Source organism: Leptodactylus fuscus, chromosome 5 (assembly GCF_031893055.1).
Source record: "Leptodactylus fuscus isolate aLepFus1 chromosome 5, aLepFus1.hap2, whole genome shotgun sequence".
Classification (NCBI taxonomy): domain Eukaryota; kingdom Metazoa; phylum Chordata; class Amphibia; order Anura; family Leptodactylidae; genus Leptodactylus; species Leptodactylus fuscus.
Genome location: NC_134269.1, coordinates 518,614 through 534,234, shown reverse-complemented (window position 1 = coordinate 534,234; position 15,621 = coordinate 518,614). Strand labels below are relative to the sequence as shown.

The following is a 15,621-nucleotide window of genomic DNA, read 5'->3' as shown; positions in this document are numbered from 1 at the left end:
ATGATGACTGTCCTTGACCCTGACCTGTTATCTGACCTCAACTCTGTCTACTGTCCTATACTCTGCTGTACACCTGTATCTGAACCTGGCCTGTTCCTGACCTCTGTACCTGAGCTATAACCCTGACTATTGCCCGACCTCTGACCTCGCACCTACTCTGCCTGTCCTGAACTTGGCCAGTACCTGGACTATTCTCTTGCCTGTTCTCTCGGTGTTACACATCAGAGTCTCTTATCTTGTCTGGTCAGCCATCGCCTACAACTGAGGCTACTCCTAAGCCTGACGGTCCTCTGCAGAAAATTCCAGATTCCTGTTTAGAGGTTAAAAGGTGAAAACGATGTGGACAGGTAGCCATAGTCCAGGTCAGTTCGGTGGCACCAGGAGTCCACAACCACTGCGTGCTACTTCTTACAATCCCTGTAACTTCTCATACCACGGGGAGTAATTAAAGGGGTATTTAATATCAGGTCAGTGGGGTCCCATGCCTGGTGACATCATATTCATTGGTCACATGACCTGATTACAGCTCCGTGCAATTCAAGTGAAGGTTATTGAGTTGCAATACCAAGTACAACCATTATACAATGTATGGCGCTATGCTTGGTACTCAATGAAGAGGCCGCACCACTTATCTGATTAGGGGGGTATCTACACATAGGTCAATATTAAACTCAGGATATCCTACTAATATTATAAATGTGAAAGTATGTGTGTTTAGATGTTTGGATGTTTGTTCCTCAATCACGCAAAAACCGCTCAACCGATTTGGCTCAAATTTTCAACAAACATAGTTCCTAGGCAGGATTGTACAAATCCACAAATCCACAACTCATACCACCTGCTCTGCAATCCCACACACTTAGCATAGCAAACCACAAACTCCCTATTGCCATCTCGGGCCTAGCTCCTAACCCCAGGCAGGGGAGGAGGCCGGGGCCGGGGTTGCGGAGGTGGGTGCAAAGAGGTCAAGGGGGGAGAGGGGGGTTGGAAAGGGGATGCAATGACACCTAGACGGGCAAACGGATTTGGCTGAAATTGCGCACATACATACCTTGGGTCCCGGATTGAAGGATAGGCTACATGGAATTCCCGTATACCACCGCAATTCACTCCCGTGACCGGTGCTTTTCACTTTTGAATTCGCTGCAGGACCTGGGGCGCTGTAGGACCTGGGATGACGTCATCCCAGCCCCATCAGCAGCTCACCTGCATGGGTGCCGCTTCTCTATGTGGGCGGAGCTATCGGCTGGCCGGCGTCCACAAGAACATGGCGGCTCTCAGAGGTCCACAGTGTCCTGAACCAGCGCCCGTACTCTGGGGCAGCGAGAAGTGCGTACGCTGCCCCGCCTGTGTGGGCTTACCACAGGACCGCAGTGCTCTGCCATGGACGGACAGGGGGTCGCCTGTGCCGCGGTCTCGAATGCTGGTTCAGCCTGCTGTTCCGTGGCTGCGGCCTCTGGACTCTGCATGTCCGTCAGGGATGTCGCCGATGTCTGCTCAGGGCTATCTACAGTGTCATTCGGCTGCAGGAGAAGGGTTGTGACGACAGGCGAGTTAGAGGACTTTGAGAAGGGAGAAGGGTGGGGTGTTGGGAGTGAGGAGGTTGCCGGTCCAGTGGGGGACACGGGAATGGGGGGGCCTGGGCAGGTAAACCCGGGGGCCCCTGGAATGGGATGTGGACAGGGCCGCCACAGCGCCCACAGATGGAATGGGGGCACATGGCTTGCCACGTGAGGGGGGCCCTCATAGGCACCCCTGTAACATTGGTGCACGGGGAGCCCGGGGTTTGGTGAGGCTATGGGCACAGGTTGGTGGGGGGAAAGGTGACACAGGGTCTGGGGGGGAAAGGGGTCACTAGGTAGGTAAGACAGGGAAGGGGGCATGGGGTGGTGGGAAAAAGGGGGCACGGGGTAGGTAACACGGGGGAAGGGGGCATGGGGCTAGGGAGGAAATGGGGAACGGGGTAGGAGAAAGTCGCGGGTACTGCTAGTCATCTATATGTCCCTTCTATAGGAGGCCGAACCTTTCATGTGAAGAATTCTTATTCTCTCCCCGAGTGTCTCTAGAGAGCAGTATACGCCGTATATGACCTCTGCTCCGACCTCACCTGTATAATAAGAAGGCAGGCCTCTAGGACTCCCTGATAAGATAACATTGTATTTCTCTTCCTCAGGACACAACTATCTCTTTGTTATCGTTGCGAGGCTCTGACCTGTGACTGGTGCTGTTTTCCAGATGTTGAAGGTTTTTGCTTTAGCCCATCTGTGGAGACCTGAGGAGCAGAAGCTGTAGCGTTTACCTTTTGATGGTTCTTTGACTGATTTCTTCTGGCTACCCGTCTCAGCTACTATACTGATGCTGCCACCCGTATGATGCCACACGTCTGATGCCTTGCTCCTTCTTACACCCACCATCGTCAGCGGATACTGTTTGTGTGACCCATCTCCCCACTCTGTCACCGGGTCACTCTATTGCCTCCTCATGCTGCCACACCCTGTCACCGGGTCACTGTATGGCCTCCTAAGGCTGCAAAATTACGCGCGTTATATGCCCGTAATGACCCATTGAAATGAATGGGATCTGTTTTGAGCGCTCACATTCTGACACGTGTATATGTGCCAGAATTCGAGCCCGTTAACTCCGTGTGAACTGGCCCTAAAGGTTAATTCTAGTCTTGCCTGTGTGATTGTCTTCCTGTCTTCCATTCAGGTCCGGGGCTGGTCCTGGGCTTTCCATGTACAGGCCATCTGCCCACACAGACTCGCTGGCTAATGAGACTCTGTCCTGTAACTTTGTCCCTTCTCAGCTTCTCATCTGCTACTATTATTGCTGTCCTCTGGCCTCTGGCTTACCCTTGTGACTATTCTCTTGGATTTCGATTCTGTACTGCATTGCTCGACTGTTACCAGACCCTTGGCTAGCTGAGCTCCCTTTGTGGTTGTTTGTCTTGTCTTCGTTCTGTGTTGTCACTTATATAGGAAGGACCCGTCACCCAGTTGCCCCCTATTGCTTAGGATAGGACCGGCAAGCAGGAAGGGACAGCGGGGGGCTTCAGCTTAGGGCTCACTGTCTCTTGTGCCTCAACCCCGGAGTTCAGCAGCAGCTATTGGGGAATTGCTGTCCTAGTAATTCCCTTACAAAACATAAATATTTTTCTGTCAAACTAATTTATTGACTCAGCCCAGAATCCCCCGTGTTGCTCAATGTAGACGTTGCACAATCTTTGGACAATGTTTTGTGTTGTCTTATCTGTAAAATGTTCTATAAGGTCAATGGAGTTACAAAACATTGGGACACTTATACATGGCATTAGGAGGTCGGACTGTCTCCAGGTACCTGGATCTATGTTTGTTTTATTAATTAGGATTTTGCAGAAGGTATTCAGCAGCATTATACCCCCCCCCCTCCATACCCATTATACCCTCCCTCCATTATAAGTACTCTTAGGGTATGTTCACACAGTGTTTTTGCAGGTGGATTTTGATTCAGAATCTGCCTCAAAATCCACCTGCAAAAAAGGCTCGCATTTACTTTAATTGGAGCCGATTGCTTTCTTTTCCTGCTAGCTAACAGAAAAAAGAAGCTAAGTGCCCTATCTTGTTGCGGATTCTGCAGCTGAATCAGCCGTGGCATCCATGGCTCAGGACACGCTCCTGTTTAGGCCCATTCATTCAGGACTAATCGGGAGCGGGATGCTGGGACAGAATACCCATGTACTGCATCAGCATCTCGTCGCGGCTAGCCACACCTTTCCGCCGTATGAACTAGCCCTTATACTCTCACTCCCCTATAGGTACCTTATACCCTCATTCCCCTATAGGTACCTTATACCTTCACTCCCCTATAGGTACCTTATACCCTCACTCCCCTATAGGTACCTTATACCCTCACTCCCCTATAGGTACCTTATACTCTCACTCACCTATAGGTACCTTATACTCTCACTCCCCTATAGGTACCTTATACCCTCACTCCACTATAGGTACCTTATACCCTCACTCCCCTATAGGTACCTTATACCCACATTCCCCTATAGGTACCTTATGCCCTCATTCCCCTATAGGTATCTTATACCCTCACTCCCCTATAGGTACCTTATACCCACACTCCCCTATAGGTACCTTATACCCTCCCTCCACTTTAATACCTTATACCCTCCCTCCCCTATAGGTACATTATACCCTCACTCCCCTATAGGTACCTTATACCCTCCTTCCCCTATAGTACCTTATACCCTCCCTCCACTATAGGTACCTTATACCCTCATTCCCCTATAGGTACCTTATACCCTCACTCCCCTATAGGTACCTTATACCCTCCCTCCACTATAGGTACCTTATACCCTCCCTACACTATAGGTACCTTATACCCTCCCTCCCCTATAGGTAGCTTATACCCTCATTCCCCTATAGGTACCTTATACCCTCACTCCCCTATAGGTACCTTATACTCTCACTCCCCTATAGGTACCTTATACTCTCACTCCCCTATAGGTACCTTATACTCTCACTCCCCTATAGGTACCTTATACCCTCACTCCCCTATAGGTACCTTATACTCTCACTCCCCTATAGGTACCTTATACCCTCCCTCCCCTATAGGTACCTTATACCCTCATTCCCCTATAGGTACCTTATACCCTCACTCCCCTATAGGTACCTTATACTCTCACTCCCCTATAGGTACCTTATACCCTCATTCCCCTATAGGTACCTTATACCCTCACTCCCCTATAGGTACCTTATACTCTCACTCCCCTATAGGTACCTTATACTCTCACTCCCCTATAGGTACCTTATACCCTCACTCCCCTATAGGTACCTTATACTCTCACTCCCCTATAGGTACCTTATACCCTCATTCCCCTATAGGTACCTTATACCCTCATTCCCCTATAGGTACCTTATACCCTCACTCCCCTATAGGTACCTTATACTCTCACTCCCCTATAGGTACCTTATACCCTCACTCCCCTATAGATACCTTATACCCTCACTCCTCTATAGCTATCCTATATCCTCACTATACTATAATATTATGTAAAAGAACAAATGTAAATATTTTCTGTAAAACTAAGTTGCTGACTCAGCCCAGAATCCCCCGTCTTGCTCAATGTAGACGTTGCACAATCTTGAAGTTTGGTCAATGTTTTGTGTTCTATAAGGTCCATGGAGTTACAAAAAAATTTTGTATGGCCTTAAGCGATCTGACTGTCTCCTGGGACTGGGCAGGGCTGGCATGAGGGTGGGGAGGCAAAGTGGACAATTGCTCAGGGCCCCTGGTAAGTGGGATTGGGGCAGTAACCTATGTATTATGAGGACTCAGGTTCTGATCTAGCAGTGGTCCTGGGCAACGTTCCCTCATGTGGTGTCTCCTTTTTAAATTTCATGCAGTCAGGACCCATTTGGGACCCTCAGCCCATAGAAGGTCTATAGGTGCGGTCACGGCTTATCATTATCTTTAGATCTTATAGCCCCACATCACACCTTTCATCTCGCCCCTCCACTGCTTGTGCTCCGTCTGCCCTCCCCTTCCCAGATATTCTGCCACCCAAATCGCGCTCTTGCAGTTCTAAGCTCGTGCACGCGCAGTGCCGCTCCCTTCAGAATGGTACTGCCCTTGACTTAGTGCCATTTGGTGTAGGCAAGGAGAGAAGAGACTGACAGACATGACTGTTGCCACTTGGAAGGAAACAAAGGATCAGAGAGTGGAGCAGTATACTCACTTCTCCGGAGAACTACACGAACACACTGCGCATGCGCAGTACGGTCATCTAGTTGACTACACCAAAATAGCGCTCGTACATGCGCTGTACCACTCTGGGGTTCATTTGCATAAGCTATTATAGGGATTTATAAAGAAACAGCAGGGTAAATTGAATATGTAAAGGCAGTAGTAGAATAGTCTTCTTAAAGGCCACTCAGACATGTGTTTAGGTCACATTGAGTTTTCTCAATGATAGACTCCCTCTAAGGCCGGAACCAAACTTTACCTCCACCCAGGTGTTGTACCACAGTGGACGTCCTTGGACATGACATGAGGTATGACCCCACGTTACTGCAGCTTTATGAGGACTCTTTATAGGAGGATCTTTGTACCTTTCCCCCAGGCAAGTCCATTCAGTTGGTCCTTCCCCACTATCCAGGGAAGTATCTGAGTTATGAGGAACAGGAGACCTAGTCTGTGATTGCACTAAAGAGGGAACAGGAGAAATGTCCACCGACTCGTCAGGGTATTCTCCTCCTTACACATCTATACAGGACATGGGAACATGGCAGAACATATAACAGGGGTACATGAGTGTATTGTCCTGGCGGTCTGAGGAGACAATCAGACAACCAATGGCCAAGACAAATTCCATAACATGGTTGGTTGCCTTCATCCAGATAGAGCCTTGCATCAGTCTGAGGGATGGACCACTGACACGAACAAGGCTGAAGTCGCACACACCAAAAATTTCCAGTTATTTTATGAATTTTCCAAAATGTCATCATCTTTTGACCCTAAAACATCTAGAAGAGGCTTCAGCGGTGACCTAGAGACCAAAGAAGATGGTGGAGAGCTCAAGAAGAAGACCGCCATGCTGGAGAACACCACAGCCAAGCCCAAGAAGGGTGAAAGCATTTTATACATCTTAGCTGGACTCTGGTTATTATATAATCAATTTTTCCGGCACTTCAGGATCACATACAATTTTTCCCAGCAATCTTATGAGATTCACCCATCACTACACACAAAAGGTGGATAAGAGGGACGAAGTGTTGAAGCATTGTCTGTTGAGCAATTCCCCAATGACTGAAACCTGGGAGGAAGGGAATGACACAGATAGTGAGTCCTAAACTCAATCCAGCCCCTGTCCCTACCTACTTGCCTCAACCTCCAAAGATGGTAGAGGACAACTGGGTGACAGTCCCTTCTTTTAATAAGTTTTCACAAAACAGGACAAGACAAACAACACAGAAGAGGAGTCAGTAAGCCGAGGTCAAACAGTACAGAATCGCAATCCAAAGAGAAGTCAAAGGCTAAAAAGCAGAGGTCAGTAATACAAAGCAAGAGCAAGGCCAACCACTTATCAAGGTCAGAGACACCATAGCCAGCATGAGCTGATGACCTGTTTATAGGAAGTCCAGACCCCGCCGACGACCAGTGTTAGACTGACACATCAGAATTCCAGAGCGTCCTCCGTTGGCCTCGCAATTCAGCCTGAAGACACTCCCTCCTACCAACTAGGCCCATTCATTGGGCCTAATCCAGAGCGGAGAGCGCGACTAGATGTGGGTGCAATGCACTGGCATTCAGTCGTGGCTACCCGTATTTTGGATCAGAACCTGAGGTGGCCTCCGCCTCAGGTTCCGATCCAAAAAACCTCATGTGAACTTACCCTAATGGTCCAGCAGAAGGCAACCAAATTTGAAGAGCATAATGGTCTGTTTCTGAGGGGTTGTTGGAGGGAGGACACCAGGATCATTTTATCTGATAGATCCAAGGAACCTCAGTCCAACACTGTAGATGACAATGGTGGTGACTATTCTACAAGAGGAATACATTTCACCAAGCTCAAGGAAACGACCATCAGCCTCTGTTTACAAAATCTGACACCTTCTGCGACTGACACAACTATTTCGAACAACAGTCTCTAAAAATACCTTAAGGTGAAGTTATTTGTACATTGGGAAAATCCACTCTGTAGTAATAACATGGGCGTCTATGATCGATGAGGATCAAAGACAGCCGGGCTATATAAAGGAGACTGCTAGGAGCGGGCAGAGTGTCATAATCTAGAGACTGGTGAAAGTTATCCTGGCTATATAAAGGAGACTGCTAGGAGTGGGCAGAGCGTTCTCATCTGGAGACTGGTGAGGGTTATCCTGGCTATATAAAGGAGACTGATAGGAGTGGGCAGAGCGTTCTCATTTGGAGACTGGTGAGAGTTATCCTGGCTATATAAAGGAGACTGCTAGGAGCGGGCAGAGTGTCATAATCTAGAGACTGGTGAAAGTTATCCTGGCTATATAAAGGAGACTGCTAGGAGTGGGCAGAGCGTTCTCATCTGGAGACTGGTGAGAGTTATCATGGCTATATAAAGGAGACTGCTAGGAGTGGGCAGAGTGTTCTCGTCAGGAGACTGGTGACGGTTATACCAGTTATATAAAGGAGACTGCTAGGAGCGGGCAGAGTGTTCTCATCTGGAGACTGGTGAGGGTTGTCCTGGTTTGTGTGGGGCACATCTCCACCTCCTCTCCAGATCTTCTATATTTTTCCTTCCTTCTCTGCAGGTTTGCAATCCCTATTGGAGAATGAAGCTGTATATTTCTGCTCTCATCCTTCTCCTGGTACCGATCTTGGCCACTGGACATGAAGTTCCTTGCAGTGTTGATCAAACCCTAGGATCAATTGGTAAGTAGCATCACGTCCCCCTCCCCCCCCCCCCCATATCTCCATGACAGATTTAATATAATTTTAATGGATCTACTCGGTGGAACAGAATAAAGTTTTAGTCCTAGAGCCCCAAGTGGCCCCCATGATCTATACAATGTCATCATTGGGGTGGTAGGTGAGGGGATCTGAAGAGTCCTTATATCTGGTGATCATTGTTACAGGAGTCTGATCATATTTTCTATTTTCAGTGGATCAACACATATCGAAATTGAATCTTGAGTGCACCTCTGTCAGTGACCCATCCACCTACGCCAGCTGTCCCTCAGGTAAGCAGACCATGTGCTGTAGTAATTCTGTGCTTATTATTAGGGTCTCTCTGGGTGGCTACAGGTTTATGATCTTACCAGTAATGGGCCATTCCATGCATCTCCTCCAATCTTCTCCCCATCCTCAGGGGTTGATGGAAGCCATTATTATTATTATTATTATTATTATTATTATTATATTTATTTATTTATATATTTATATATATATATATAGCATTATTCATCCCATAGTGTTGTACATTATTAGACCAGAGTAGGAGGTCTTTGGAGGATCTGAGGTTACGTGTGGGCAGGTAGTGAGAGAGTAGGTCAGAGATATATGGAGAGGACAGGTGTGGATGAGGTTGGAGATATATGGAGGGGACAGGTGTAAATGAGGTCAGAGATATATGGAGGGGACAGGTGAGGATGAGGTCAGAGATATATGGAGGGGACAGGTGAGGATGAGGTCAGAGATATATGGAGGGGACAGGTGAGGATGAGGTCAGAGATATATGGAAAGGACAGGTGTGGATGAGGTTAGAGATATATGGAGGGGACAGGTGAGGATGAGGTCAGAGATATATGGAGGGGCCAGGTGAGGATGAGGTCAGAGATATATGGAGAGGACAGGTGAGGATGAGGTCAGAGATATATGGAGAGGACATGAGGTCAGAGATATATGGAGGGGACAGGTGTGGATGAGGTCACAGATATATGGAGAGGACAGGTGTGGATGAGGTCAGAGATATATGGAGAGGACAGGTGAGGATGAGGTCAGAGATATATGGAGAGGACAGGTGAGGATGAGGTCAGAGATATATGGAGAGGACATGAGGTCAGAGATATATGGAGGGGACAGGTGTGGATGAGGTTAGAGATATATGGAGAGGACAGGTGAGGATGAGGTCAGAGATATATGGAGGGGACAGGTGAGGATGAGGTCAGAGATATATGGAGAGGACAGGTGAGGATGAGGTCAGAGATATATGGAGGGGACAGGTGAGGATGAGGTCAGAGATATATGGAGGGGACAGGTGAGGTCAGAGATATATGGAGCGGACAGGTGAGGATGAGGTCAGAGATATATGGAGAGGACAGGTGAGGATGAGGTCAGAGATATATGGAGAGGACAGGTGAGGATGAGGTCAGAGATATATGGAGAGGACAGGTGAGGATGAGGTCAGAGATATATGGAGGGGACAGGTGTGGATGAGGTTAGAGATATATGGAGAGGACAGGTGTGAATGAGGTCAGAGATATATGGAGGGGACAGGTGAGGATGAGGTCAGAGATATATGGAGGGGACAGGTGAGGTCAGAGATATATGGAGGGGACAGGTGTGGATGAGATCAGAGATATATGGAGTGGACAGGTGAGGATGAGGTCAGAGATATATGGAGGAGACAGGTGTGGATGAGGTCAGAGATATATGGAGAGGACAGGTGTGGATGAGGTCAGAGATATATGGAGGGGACAGGTGAGGATGAGGTCAGAGATATATGGAGGGGACAGGTTATAGATAAGGTCAGAGATATATGAAGGGGACAGGTGAGGTCAGAGATATATGGAGCGGACAGGTGAGGATGAGGTCAGAGATATATGGAGGGGACAGGTGAGGATGAGGTCAGAGATATATGGAGGGGACAGGTGTGGATGAGGTCAGAGATATATGGAGAGGACAGGTGAGGATGAGGTCAGAGATATATGGAGGAGACTGGTGAGTATGAGGTCAGAGATATATGGAGGGGACAGGTGTGGATGAGGTCAGAGATATATGGAGGGGACAGGTGTAAATGAGGTCAGAGATATATGGAGGGGACAGGTGAGGATGAGGTCAGAGATATATGGAGGGGACAGGTGAGGTCAGAGATATATGGAGAGGACAGGTGTGGATGAGGTCAGAGATATATGGAAAGGACAGGTGAGGATGAGGTCAGAGATATATGGAGGGGACAGGTGAGGATGAGGTCAGAGATATATGGAGAGGACAGGTGTGAATGAGGTCAGAGATATATGGAGGGGACAGGTGAGAATGAGGTCAGAGATATATGGAGAGGACAGGTGTAAATGAGGTCAGAGATATATGGAGGGAACAGGTGTGAATGAGGTCAGAGATATATGGAGGGGACAGGTGTGGATGAGGTCAGAGATATATGGAGGGGACAGGTGTGAATGAGGTCAGAGATATATGGAAGGCAATAATTGTGAGAAGGTCGGGGGTCACAAATCTGGTTGCAGGGCAGTTGCAGATGTAGTGCGCATTCCTGCTGAATATCTGACCTAAGCTTCATCTCTCTCCAGGTTTCACCGCAGTCAGCTGCTCCTGCGCTAAGGGCTGCGGGTCGTGGAACATCCAGTCCTCCAGCAAATGTCACTGTCTGTGCATTGGTGTGGACTGGACAACGGCGACCTGCTGCAAGGTCAAGCTCCAGTCATACTAGATAAAACTTATTGGGAGGACTTACCCAGCCCCGTCCTCCAGAATTATTTAATACAAAAAGCTTCCGAAAAGAAAAAGAATATTAGACTTATCGGTACGCCAAATTTATCGAACCTTGGGCGGTGCTTGCTGCGAATGACTGTAACACAAAGTCGGAAGATGATAAAGTCCATCCCTGTGTCTGAGCCGTGCGGTGTAACTGCGGTGATGGGAACGCTCATTGTCAGATTTCTCTTCTTCACTACCAATGAAATAAACGCTTTGTCCGACTCTTGTCTATTGGTCTTTGTCTACACACCTCAGACACTGTTCACACTCACACAGGGGCTCCGGGGGATAATAATTGTGTAATTCAGTGCACGGCCAGGACACAGGTGAGGAATACACGTGAGGTTTAGGAGACATCACAGCTGGAGATGGGCAAAGCTCCAGAGATTTGTTTCACAATGTTCTCCCACCAATGTCACTTCAGACCAAAATTTGCCCGGTTTGACCAATATATACCGTACTCTCTTCAGACCCCAGAATATAATAAGTGGAGGCCTGAGGAAGGGGGTGCAGAAACATGTTCAGCACTGGTACCTTCCCACATCTCTCCTGGGCTCCTGCGGGGTGTCTGGTGCTCCACCACAGTCCTATGCTTCTGCACCCCCCTCCCCACAGAACTCTGATTGTTATATTTTGGGGTCTGAAGAGATCCTAGATTATAATAGTGAGTAGTGGGTGAACCCCCCAAAAATGTCACGTGAGTCTAAAGAGGTCCAAGGAGGATCCAGAGGAGATGGATAGGCTATTCATGGTGTTGGAACTGTGTCTGGACCATTGGGGTGGAAGTAGCACCTGACCTTGCTGCATTTCTGGATTGTGGCCAATGCTGCTTCAAACATTGACTCAGTGGGCCGTGAAAGTCGTGTGTTGTCCTCCTCCATAATTTCTGCTCCACGTATCAATGGTGGCATACACCTTCCCCCAGGCTGATGTGTCCAAGGAAAGGCCCACGTTCTCAGACATGGCAGGGCCAGCTTTCCTAGCCACATTTTACATATTGCTGTTTCTATGGATGTAGATACAAGGTCACAGTAAAAGCAATAGCACAAGATTGAATGATAACTGGGAGCAATAGAGGTAGCTATTTAAAACTAGCAAACCTCTGTGAGCCAAGACAGACTCCCAGATGCCTTCACCAGAGATCACCACAAGGTGAGTTGGACTTTCACTAAATATGAATCTAAAAGCTAAATCTGAATTGTCACCAGACAGAGAGATGGACTAATAATAAAATCACTGCTTCAGAAACCAACTCAAAGTCCACTAAAACTTACACAGTGGCGTGGAGACAAGAGAAGTCATACAAGCAGGGTCAGAACCAGGAGAGAACATAATAAGCAGAAACAGGAAATAAATGCAATACCCTGGTCACAAATCCTACCAGGAATGTCAAAGAAGAATCAGGAAGCAAAAAGGGAATCCAAGGAACAAGCTACAGGTCAGTAAGCAGAGAGGTAGTCACAGACAAGATGGAGAGCCAAACTAGAATAGCAAAGTAAAATAGTAGGCGCTTGTGTCAGGAGGGCAGTGCCTTATAGAAAGCTCCTCAGCTGCTAACGGGACCATGCCAGGACGTCTCTGAAACTGCAAAAGCTTCCCAGATTGGCATGGTAACGTTAAAGGTGCAGTCAGATAGAGCAGAAAGAAACTAAATATGAGACCTTCTTGTAGCAACACATTTGTCTCCAATAATATCCTCTAATTCCTTGAGGTGAAGTTTTTTGGACATTGGGAAAGTCCCTCCTGGGTTCAATAGTCACATGGGGGTCTCTGACTCTTGAGAAGGATTATCAATGACCACCTCTCTATATAAAGGTGATTCCTAGGAGTGGGCAGAGTGTTCTCATCTGGAGACTGGTGAGGGTTGTCCTGTCTATATAAAGGAGACTGCTAGGAACGGTCCTGATCTTGAGCCTGTACCTGAACTATTATCTTGCCTGTTCCCTTGTCTCTTATCTTGCTTGGTCAGCATGTAGAGAGCGATGTCCACATGTGAGAACGTAGAGAGTGATGTGTACATGTCAGCAGATGTCCATCTGTGAAGAAACAAGTCTGCCTCTACCACCACCAGTGCCACCACCCCGTGAGCTTCCCCAAGGTCACCACCATTGAGATGTGCATTGGGCTCTCAATGTTGAACGTCGTTTTCACCAGCTAATCTTTCCAGTTCTGTAAGGGCTTTCATAATGATCTTGGTATTATGGGATTCTCATCTTTAAAATGAATCCAAGTTCATCTTCATAACTCTAATAGATCCTGAGGGAAAAAAAACACTAAGTCTCAGATCTCCTCACTCTGTCTAAAAGGGCCCCCGCTACCATAGGGCTCAGTGCTAGTGCACCATTGGCCTTATGGTTCAGGCAGTCCTGTGCTGGTATTTTAGTTCATCGTAGATGAATCGCCATTGATTTGCGTCCAACCCGAGCTCAGTTCACCCATCTCTAGATCTCACCTACTTCATGGCATTGCTGATCGAAATCTCCAAGTTTGTGCTAAATGCAAAGGGATTATTTCCGTCATGGAGACTTTTGTTTCCTGGACTGTTTTGACCCCAAGGTTTATCATCGTGAAGCAGATGGTCCAAACGAAAAATTATTATTTACGTTCAATAAAAAAGTAAATGATTACACAGAAAATGGAGACACAAGGAAGAAGATCCAGGATGTCACCCCCTTATCTTCTTATCTTCTCATCTTCCCCAGATGGTGCTCGCGGGGTGTGGTGCACGGCCACACACAAAGCTAATACATAATAAGAAGGAAAAATCATTATTTCAAACAGAAAGTAATACAATGAGATCATCACGACGTTGGAATGACTGTAAGAGTGGCTTACGGAGGAGGGGCTGATAGAAAATTACCAATGACTTCCAGATCTTACAATGTGGCCAACTAAAGGTCTTTCTCATGGTAGTTCAGAGAGATGTGAAGTTCAGCCATACAAGCCGGATAAGCTGTTGTTTGGCAGCACCATCGCCTTGTACATACTGGACCATTTGCCAACAAATCTTTTGTTTGAAGTAGACACCTGAGCAATTTTGTAGTCTCATGGATAAGACAGTTGGAGGACCAAACACTGGGGTGAAAATGGTTTGGAGGCAGTTCTGAGGGCAGAACCTCATTAGAATGGAGAAATACCCAGTTTAGTATAATGCACAAAAAAATCTACACCTTTAATCTATCACCAAAGCCAAATAAACCGAAGCAATGTACAAGATGTCCCAAGTGCCATATGGACTCGGCATGTTCAATGGTCTTTGGCACTGCACTCCCTCCCAATCTCTATGGAATCCAATGACCAACACCCTGGGACATCTGAACATATCGGTCAACCAGCCAACCCAGTACCTTACCTTTTTGAATACTGGGATAGCCAACGGTGAGGGGCAAGATGGTCACCAAGAGAAGTCTCCTTAGACATTGGCTTCAACCTACGTCCCAACTTTAGCTGATGTTACAGATTAGCTGTAGAAACTATTGTGTAGAAAGACCAAACAGTTTTTTAAGAAATGGAAGACCTCTGATTTTCTCTATCTTACGAGAGAAGACCTGGTACAACTGGTGACTACTATCATAGAAAACCTGAAGACATCTTACAATTGGTTGAGGGTTGAGGGAGGAATTCCCCTTTTACAGAAGAGTAATGGAGGTCTCAGGCCAGGTTCATAACAAATTTTCTAAAAAAAATTGTTGTCCAATTGTAAGAACAACTTTTTTTCCCGATTATTATTAGGCTCTCATTCAATAATGGAGCAGAAGAAATCACCCAAATTCCAAGGGTACTATGGGACCATGGATATCTGGTAGGTCCAAGGAACCTCAGGGAAACTATGTAGATGACGATGGTGTTGACCATTCTGTAATAGGAAGATACTTGACCAAGCTTTTGGTAACAATGTGGCACCTTCTTGTATCGACACATTTGTTTCTAACCGTAACTTCGAATATATTGAGGTGAAGTTTTGTAGACTTTGGGAGGGTCCACCCTTCGTCCACACCTGCAGCAATCATAAGGTTGTTTATGACTACTGAGAAGGATTATCGATGACAGCCTGTCTATATAAAGGTGACTGCTCGGAGCGGGCAGAGCGTTCTCATCTGGAGACTGGTGAGGGTTGACCTGGTTTGTATGGGGCACATCTCCACCTCCTCTCCAAATCTTCTAAATGTCTGCTTGTTTCTCTGCAGGTTTGCAATCCCTATTGGAGAATGAAGCTCTATATTTCTGCTCTCGTCCTTCTCCTGGTACCGCTCTTGGCCAATGGACATGCCCCTTCTTGCAGTATTGAAGAAACAATAAGATCAATTGGTAAGTAAGATCACATCTTCCCCACCACCACAATCTCTCCATGACAGATTTCATTTGATCTACAGTTTTGCTCCAGAGGCCCTAAGTAGCCCCCATACCCTATATCTATGAGCTCGGGGGTGGTAGGTGAGGGGACCT

The 15,621-nt window shown here is 47.2% G+C and overlaps 1 protein-coding gene across 1 annotated transcript in view; it reads right to left on the bottom strand.

The window, feature by feature from the left end:
• LOC142204647 (resistin-like) overlaps nucleotides 1-15,164 on the bottom strand; it is a 49,318-nt gene extending 34,154 nt beyond the window's left edge. The window contains exon 1 of the mRNA XM_075275955.1: nucleotides 15,160-15,164. The gene's annotated coding sequence lies outside the window, so the exon portion shown is untranslated. The remainder of the gene's footprint in view (nucleotides 1-15,159) is intronic.
• Between the last annotated feature and the right edge of the window lie 457 nt (nucleotides 15,165-15,621).